The sequence below is a fragment of the Lolium rigidum genome, chromosome 2 (genome assembly GCF_022539505.1).
Source record: "Lolium rigidum isolate FL_2022 chromosome 2, APGP_CSIRO_Lrig_0.1, whole genome shotgun sequence".
NCBI classification, from domain to species: domain Eukaryota; kingdom Viridiplantae; phylum Streptophyta; class Magnoliopsida; order Poales; family Poaceae; genus Lolium; species Lolium rigidum.
The window spans coordinates 149,974,755-149,983,585 of NC_061509.1; the positions used below are offsets into that span (position 1 = coordinate 149,974,755).

General features: G+C 45.8%; 2 long non-coding RNA genes across 3 annotated transcripts; both read left to right on the forward strand.

Moving 5' to 3' along the window:
- Positions 1–3,368: 3,368 nt before the first annotated feature.
- Positions 3,369–5,069, forward strand: LOC124687459. 2 transcript variants are annotated; one of them, XR_006998224.1, is made up of 4 exons: positions 3,369–3,461; positions 3,538–3,612; positions 4,251–4,357; positions 4,929–5,069. It is a non-coding gene; the product is annotated as an uncharacterized LOC124687459 (long non-coding RNA). The 2 variants fall into 2 exon arrangements; XR_006998225.1 differs by having other exon boundaries at positions 3,409–3,461; positions 3,542–3,612.
- A 1,187-nt stretch (positions 5,070–6,256) lies between these two features.
- On the forward strand, positions 6,257–7,648 carry LOC124687460. The gene is made up of 3 exons (XR_006998226.1): positions 6,257–6,346; positions 7,126–7,192; positions 7,543–7,648. It is a non-coding gene; the product is annotated as an uncharacterized LOC124687460 (long non-coding RNA).
- Positions 7,649–8,831: the final 1,183 nt, after the last annotated feature.

Consider the following 8,831-nt stretch of genomic DNA (forward strand, 5'->3'; position numbering starts at 1 on the left):
ACGCGTCCGCCATCCTCATGTTTTTTATCCGCATCACTACAACCAACTCCATGAGTGCCCGACGGTAGGAGCAAGCCCACCCGCTAGGCCCAATTGGAGAACGTAGGGCCCCGATTGTCGTTGCCTATTCGACGGTACCCCGGAGGTGGGATCCTCACGGAGGGGGGAAGAAGTAGGGGCCATAAGGCGGAGAGCACTCGGGACAGTGGTACGCGATTTACCCAGCTTCGGAACACCTGCTCGAGGACAGAGCCTACTGCTGCTTGTCTGGAATTATCTGGGCGCTTTTGCGTGGTTACAATGAGTTTTGGTTGTCCCTATAGGGCTCCCAGGATCCGGCTTATAAAGGTGTCCGGATCTAGGGTTTCTACGGAGAGTCCTAGCCGAAATACAAGATGACTAACTACGTAATATACATTGCCATGCACGTCAAGAATCCACCTAGATCTAACTTTCCGTCATGGATCCGGACACTTCATGGGCCTCCATGGATCCGATTCCTTGCATAGGTCGGTATGGATCCGGCTCCTGTTCTCGGGCTGGACTTCCTCCATCTTCTATCAACAACGAGCAATCGGGCCGCCCGGTGGGCCATAAGCCACCACCACCATCTGTGGGCCACCCGGTCTTGCCGGATCTAGGCCATGTCATTGGCATACCCATAAAGTATACCCACAACACCGATCTAGGACATAAGGATCTGGCCAACACAAGCGTGCCGCCCCGCTGATGTCTACGTTCCCCCTCCTTTCCTGTAGACAGTGTTGGGCCTCCAAGAGCAGAGGTTTGTAGAACAGCAGCAAGTTTTCCCTTAAGTGGATCACCCAAGGTTTATCGAACTCAGGGAGGAAGAGGTCAAAGATATCCCTCTCATGCAACCCCGCAACCACAAAGTAAGAAGTCTCTTGTGTCCCCAACACACCTAATAGGTGCACTAGTTCGGCGAAGAGATAGTGAAATACGGGGGTATGAATATATATGAGCAGTAGCAACGGTGCCGAGAAAATAGCTTGCTGGCGTGTAGTTGATGGTGGTAGTATTGCAGCGAGTAGTAACACGATAAAACAAGTAAACAAGCGAGTAGTAACGCAGCAGTATTTAGGAACAAGGCCTAGGGATTACACTTTCACTAGTGGACACTCTCAACATTGATCACATAACAGAATAGATAAATGCATACTCTACACTTTTGTTGGATGATGAACACATTGCGTAGGATTACACGAACCCTCAATGCCGGAGTTAACAAGCTCCACAATTTGTTCATATTTAAGTAACCTTATAGTGTAAGATAGATCAAAAGACTAAACCAAGTACTAACATAGCATGCACACTGTCACCTTCATGCATATGTAGGAGGAATAGATCACATCAATATTATCATAGCAATAGTTAACTTCGCAATCTACAAGAGATCATGATCATAGCATAAACCAAGTACTAACACGGTGCACACACTCGTCACCTTTACACACGTGCAGGAGGAATAGAACTACTTTAATAACTTTGCTAGAGTAGCACATAGATAGTAGTGATACAAAACTCATATGAATCTCAATCATGTAAAGCAGCTCATGAGATCATTGTATTGAGGTACATAGGAGAGATTAACCACATAGCTACCGGTACAGCCCCGAGCCTCGATGGAGAACTACTCCCTCCTCATGGGAGCAGCAGCGGTGATGAAGATGGCGGTGGAGATGGCAGCGGTGTCGATGGAGAAGCCTTCCGGGGCACTTCCCCGCTCCGGCAGCGTGCCGGAACGGAGACTCCTGTCCCCCGGATCTTGGCCTCGCGATGGCGGCGGCTGCGGAAGGTTTCGTGGTTTTCGTCAATCGTATCAGGGTTTTCGCGACGGAGGCTTTATATAGGCGAAGAGGCGGCGCAGGAGGGTCGAAGGGCTGGCCAAACCATAGGGGGGCGCGGGCCCCCCCTAGGCCGCGCCAGGGTATGGTGTGGTGGGCCTGTGCCCCCCCTCTGGTCCCTCTCGTGTGTTCTGGATGCTTCCGGGGATTCTAAGATCTTTGGCGTTGATTTCGTCCGATTCGAGAATATTTCGTTACTAGGATTTCTGAAACCAAAAACAGCGAGAAAACGAGAGCCGGCACTTCGGCATCTTGTTAATAGGTTAGTTCCAGAAAATGCACGAATATGACATAAAGTGTGCATAAAACATGTAGATAACTTCAATAATGTGGCATGGAACATAAGAAATTATCGATACGTCGGAGACGTATCACCCGCCGCTAAGGCACCACCACAAAGCTAGCAAGCAATGCCGGGCCGAGTAGAGCCACTGCCTCCTCTGTGCCGCAAGCAACACTAGCACCTGTTGAGAAAGTGAGCAACCCCACTTGGGAGGAGATTGCACTGGGTAGAGAGCAAGCCATCGCCGTCAACACCCGGCGGCGATGACGAGTTGAGGAGGGAGGAGGGGCTCGAGGGAGGGGGTCGACCACAGTTGCTTCCCCTATGCGCATCCGCACATACATACCCTATATTAGGTTTTATATTCGGACTTGCCATGAGTGGATGAAAAAAAAAGAGACCTTTTGTGGAAACAAACAATCTCTTTGAAGCTACCAGCATGGTGACGAGTGCAATGGCCATGCACATGTTTGGGGTTTTAATATGGCGTGTGTGTGGGGTGGTCGGCTTGTTTGTTCGCAAACGATATCCAGCGTCTTGTACTTATAACTTGCTTTTCTTCTATAAAGATCTGGCACGCCATTGGCGTACCCTCGAAAAAAACATGGCGTATGTGTTGTTTTACAACCGCATGTACATGAACTAAGACATGCAATTGATTGGTACCTAGAGTCACGCACTAGTACTTATTATTTAGGTAAAACAGGCGCCAAACCAAACGAAATTTGAGGAGTGTAGAGAGCCCGCCACGAGAGTTTGATTTTGGAGGCCGAAGTTTTGGGCCGGAAACCACCGATAATTTCGGTGAGTGTGGATCTACTCCGCAAATTTTTAGGTTTACACTAAGCGCGAGTTTTGGGCCCAAAATCAAGTAGAGTACGGAGCTTTGGATCTACAGAAAACACCATCTCCATTTCGTACCACACCCACCGTAGACCCTCCTCCATGCTCCATCTCCTCCGTCACCTCTCAATCTCGCCGGCCGGCCGGCCGCCCCTCCTCCCCTTGACACCTGGCGTGCCTCCGCGGCCTCGCCCCAGCTCCGGCGCTCCGGTGCTCCATCCCGGCCGCCTACCGACCCACCCCGACCTCACCACCGTCCAGCGCACCACCAGCGTCGTTCCCCGGCCGAATCGCTCGCCAACCCGCCTCCAATCGACCTTCAAGCCGCGCCTCCGCGAAACCCTACATCGCCGCCGGCCGGCTGGCGTCGTCAACGACGCGGGCCAGGCCACGCGCGGCGCCGCCTGGTCTTCCGCATCCCCGCCTCTTCCTCGCCTCTCCGTCCCCGTTGCGCCCAAGTGCTGCTGGAGGTATGATCCGTGCCCCAAACCACCAGCACCCAATCCTCTTCTCCCCAATCTGAAAAATTCCACCTTTCTTGGGTAGGCAGCCGGAGACAGAGGCTGGATGGGCTGTTGATGCTCTCCGCCTTCCGCCGGACGCAGTGGTAGGACGGCGGAGGTGAGACCAATTCCACCATCTGCTGCAGGGATTTGTAGCTGCAGGAAAAAAAAATTGGGAAAAGAAATGCAATGACTTGTCACGTTTTGTTGCATAACGATGCTGATCAGTGCTATGTGAACCTTCTGTACATGTCTAGTTTGAGAAATTGAGAAAGGACATTTAGCCTGCTTCTCATTAGTATATTAATCATGCAGTTCTCTGTTGTTAGGGAGCTGTCCTTATCTGCACCTAACTAGTTAACTAATCTGAAATGTTTAGTACAGTTGTTTCTGCACCCGCTTGAGTGTTAGCTGAAATCTTATGTCAAACATGATTAAATTGTTGTTTCAGAGAGGAGGATAGTTTTGTGCTATGAGCCATTTTCGTGTTCTAGCTTTATCATGGCTGGAGCTAGCTTTAATTGTTCAGCATGTAACGCATACAATGATATACCTTTGTTAATCCATCCGTACATGGCTTTATTTGCTGAATGTCGAGCCTTGGTATTTTAAATGGCAAGTAATAAAACAGTTTGTCTTTCTAGCTGATTGGTACATTTCTTTCACTTGTGGCAGGAGTTAGCTTTAGTAGACAGCTAATTTCATTATGTTACAAAGTTTACTGATACTATTTGCTATCAACTCTTCCTTGTGCAGCCTGAGTAGTGGATGGGTCGGAAAGATTGGTGGGCAAGTTCTCCGAGCATTATGACAGCCGGTTCAGTAGCACCTTCTCCTGTGCTGTCACCTCGGTCGTCGTCAAGGTCCTGGTCCTGTTTCGATTCCTCTTGTGTGGATTCTAGTCTCATGTTTCTCTAGCTGCACCTTTTATCTTACAAATAATTAGACCCTTTTATCGCTTATGGGTTGACTAATATCTCTTGTTTCAGGGTTGTATTTATTTTGTGTAGTTCCTCTGAGAGGTGTGTGAATCAGGGAAACATTATTAATTATAGTGCTCGACTGAGTTGCTCTTTCTCTATGTAGAAGATTGCAATTGCAAGTGAAATGAATTATAATATCTCATAACTTTTCTTTTCGGAAAGTAGTTATAAGACTGAAATTTTGCTTAGTGGCTGGTCCGATATATATTGACTATCTAGGGGCCCACCGAAATTTTGCTTAGTAGCTTGTTCTCTATATCTTGAAAAGCGATGCAAGTGAAAAGTATAATATTTCTTTGCTTATCCTTACAGAATGTAGCTAGCCAATCAATTTTAGCTTGGGATTATTATTATTAGCTTATAAAGTTGAAGATACATGCAAACATCTCTGTGTAACTACATACACATATGGTAGCTTATTCCAGCTCCTGACATATTATTACAAAAGCAGGTTATGAAGAATGGTGTCGATGTGAAGTTGCGGAGGAATTCTTCGAGTCTCTTGCAAGCTCCAACCGGCAACAAAGTTGCTGAAAATATTTGTACCTGTCCAGTAGGGCTTGACCTGGTGCTACCGGCATCCACTACGACCTGCTGCCCATACCTTTGTTTACTGGGATGTCTTGTATAGCACCGCGTCCCCATTTTGTGCCCCAGAAGGTCTCTCTCTCTCTCTCTCTAGATTACTCCATATTTACCTTGGGCTGCGCTATACATGTTTTGTGTTGAGTGCGAATGAGTCTCCTGCGCCAGAAGATTCAATTTTGTTTACTACCTTGCTGTGATGCTTGGGTGAATCTTATACTTTTGAATAATTGAAGATGTGATGCTTTATAAAGTTGGTAATGTCCTAAACTCAAACTATGGTTTGACACACTTTGTAAAGAACGGTTCTTGGTCTTTGTTTTGTTTGATATCAGCAAACCAATTAAGGTTCAAATAATGTATGTTTGATCCCTAATATGTTTTTCATTTGTTTGTGAGCTTACTATTGATGGCTGCATGTTAAGTAGAATATCTGGTTGCTTTGGCATCATGGATTATTTGCGCTTGATTTCCCATGCTCAAAGCCCTGTTTTGTTTTCTAATCTGCATGTAATTTTGGCGTTACTTGTCAGGGAATCTGGAAGAAGCTGTTGAGGACCTCACCATGGAAATCCTGCTGAAGCCAAATTCAGTGGTCGTTTGTTTTTGGTGTTATGCCAGTGGCGTTGACAACGGTGTTGTGGGATGGCGCAACCGCAACCACGATGCCTCAAGTGGCAGGTTCTCTCAGGTGATTCCTCACACCCGGCCTTCCATTGTGTCGTGGCTGGTTTCAGCCATCGAGTCGATGCCCTCTGTCCTTCCATCGAGGCGTTGCTCTTTTAGGACTTTCTGGTGCTTTTCTGGTACCGGAATGTGCTGTTAGTTGTTCTGGTGCTAGTTGTATTTGCTTGTTCTGTTCATTGATACTGGAGTGGGAGTGTTTCTGCATGCTAGTTCTATTTGTTAACACTGCTGGCGTGTCAATCCTGATTGATCTTGTCCTGAGATTATCATAGAGCATTCATTTGCACCGAAGATCAAAAGTAGGAAGCAACGGAGTTGGATTTGATCCCAAATAAGTTTACGCATTTGTTTGTGAGCTTACTTTTGATGGCTGCGTCATTGGGGAATCCTTTTAGAAAGTGCTTCTGCAACTACCTTCTCGTCTCCTCTCATAACCACCATATGTTAACCTCTTGTGCTCACTCCTATGCAGATACGGAGAATATCTCGTATTTGTGGCGGAAGAAGGCTGAAGCAGCGGGTGGCCAAGATCTCGTGTATTAGAGGTCTAGCTGGACGTCCCAGTTCGTGTGCATCGGGCAGTCCTTGAAGTCAGAGGTGATTTTTAGTGCTTCACAGTCAGTTTTTAGGTCTCGGTTAATCCATGAGATGCATATGGTTTCATGTTGGTTTTATGGAGCTTCTAAGGCTGCTAGCCACTATTTTCTTCCTTGAATGTGTATTGGCAGATACTTGCTTCGCGATTTCCCTTGTCATGCCGACCAATTCTGATTCTTGAACTTAAAGCAAATCAAGGTTGTGACTTTTCATGGTTTTGTGTTGTTGGCCTAGTTAAACCTGATAAGGATATATACTTGTATGAGATACAAATTCCACGGTGCATGTGCATGCTATTTTTGATACTGCTATCATGTGGTGTTCATTTGGTTACTGTCACCTTTGGTGAACTGCAATACATCCGAAGTTTAAAATTCGTTAGGATAGAGGATAGTGATTTCTCTTATAATTTTTTGGGTATAAAAAGGGCACCGACATTCTAGTCCAACTTGTCTTTGTGGTTGTGTTGAGTCAGAAAAGTGATTGGTGTCTCGTTGCAAAATATAGGTGGCGAAATAGATGATCAAATGGTTATGTCAGTTCTGGGTGTGCTGAACTTGAGAATCTAGTTACCTATAAAGCAACAATGTCACAAATTGTTTCTTTTCTTCTGTTTCTGCTCCAACTGTTTCTTATCTTGTTTGTGAATCCTTTATGTTATTCTATCTGCACCGTGGAACTGGGCATTAGTGCGAGCACAATGGTCTCCCCTTGCATGCCTGGTTCGGCCCCTGTAGGGTGGATTATATCTCGCTGATTCTCTTTTGTTTCTTGATCAGGTTTTGTACTGTATGTACATATACATCAGAGAAATAGCCAGATATTGAAATTGCCAGATGATTGTGTGTAAGTTTTTACAAACTAAAGCCCCATGTTATCGGTGTTTATTTAAAAAGTTGGTAATTGTCCTCATGCAATCTGTAGTCTTGTACTAAGTTTTGGCACACTTTGTACAGAACATTTCTTGGTCTTTGTTTTGTTTGATATCAACAAACCGGTTAACTGGTTAAGGTTCATATAATGCATGTTTGATCCCTATTATGTTGTGCATTTGTTTGTGAGCTTACTATTGATGGCTGCAATGTTAAGTACAATATCTTGTTGCTTTGGCATCCTGGATTATTTGTGCTTAATTTCCAAGCTCAAACCCCTGTTTCGTTTTCTATTCTACTTGTAATTTTGGTGTTACTTGTCAGGGAATCTGGAAGAAATTGTTGGGCACCTCACCTTGGAAATCCTGCTGAACTTGAATTCAGCGGTCATGTGTTCTTGGTGTTATGCCAGTGGCGTCGGCAACGGTGCGATTAGGACAGCGCAGCCGCAACTCCAACGCCTCAAGTGGGCAGGTTCTCTCAGGTGATTCCTCAGGCCCTGCCTTGCATCGTGCCGTGGCTTGTTTTAGCCATCAAGTCGATGCCCCGTGTCCTGTCGTTGAACCGTTGCTCTTTTAGAAATTCCCTGTGCTTTTCTTCTACCGGAATGTGCTGTTAGTTGATCTGTTGCTAGTTGTATTTGCTAGTTCTGTTTCTTAATGTTGGTATGGGAGTGTTGCTTAGGTGTAAGCTAGCTCCGTTTCTTGATACTGCTGGCATGTTAATCTTGTCTGAGATCATCATATAGCATTCATTTGCACTGGAGATTAAAAGTAGGAAGCAGCGGGGTTGATATTTAATCCCAAATATGTATCTCCATTTGTTTGCGAGCTTACTTTTGATGGCTCCATCCTAGGTAGAGTACCTTATTAGTTTGGTATGATTGATTATTTCTTGCACTTGATTTGATATGCTCAAAGGGATTGAAACATAGTTCATAAAGAAAGCGTTTGTAAGATCAAACCAGCAAGCTACTCTGTATAAGCGAGTCGGGAAACAAGGTAGTACTGAGTAAAATTCATCCCACACGCGTCTGTTCCCGCTTTGCAACCCTAGTTGTCGGTTGTTTATTTTTTAGTGTGCCAAGAAGAAATCGTAGATCGACGTCCTTGGTTTATCCATCTTGATTCACTTGCCGTGGTTTGTTTGTGTCGGCGCGGGTGCAGTTGCAGCAAGCCAAGCATGGTTCAACTGCGTTGGCGTGTATGCCGTGCTGGGCGCTCGTGCTGTAGTAGTAGTAGGACCGGTTTTTTGGTCGTTCGTGCTGTAGTAGCATGGTTTTTTGTTGCTGTTGTAAGTAATGGTCTGGATGACGAGTGCTGTCGTAATCCTGCTGTAGTAGGAATTCCTGTGCTTGACTCAAAACCCCTGTCTTGGTTGTTGTGCTTGTATGCACAAATAATTGAGGACGTTCCCTGTTTTTGCCATGTTGATCCTGATCTTGTATTGCTCCAAACCAACAACAGGAACATGTGGACCTTGCCGTTTTTTTTTTCTCCCTGGCCTTACGAGTATCAACTCTCAAGGTGTTGAGATCAAACATACTGCAGGATGTGGAGCATGTTAGAAGAAATGGAGCTACTTGTCGAACTAATATGAGCACGGCCCCGGTC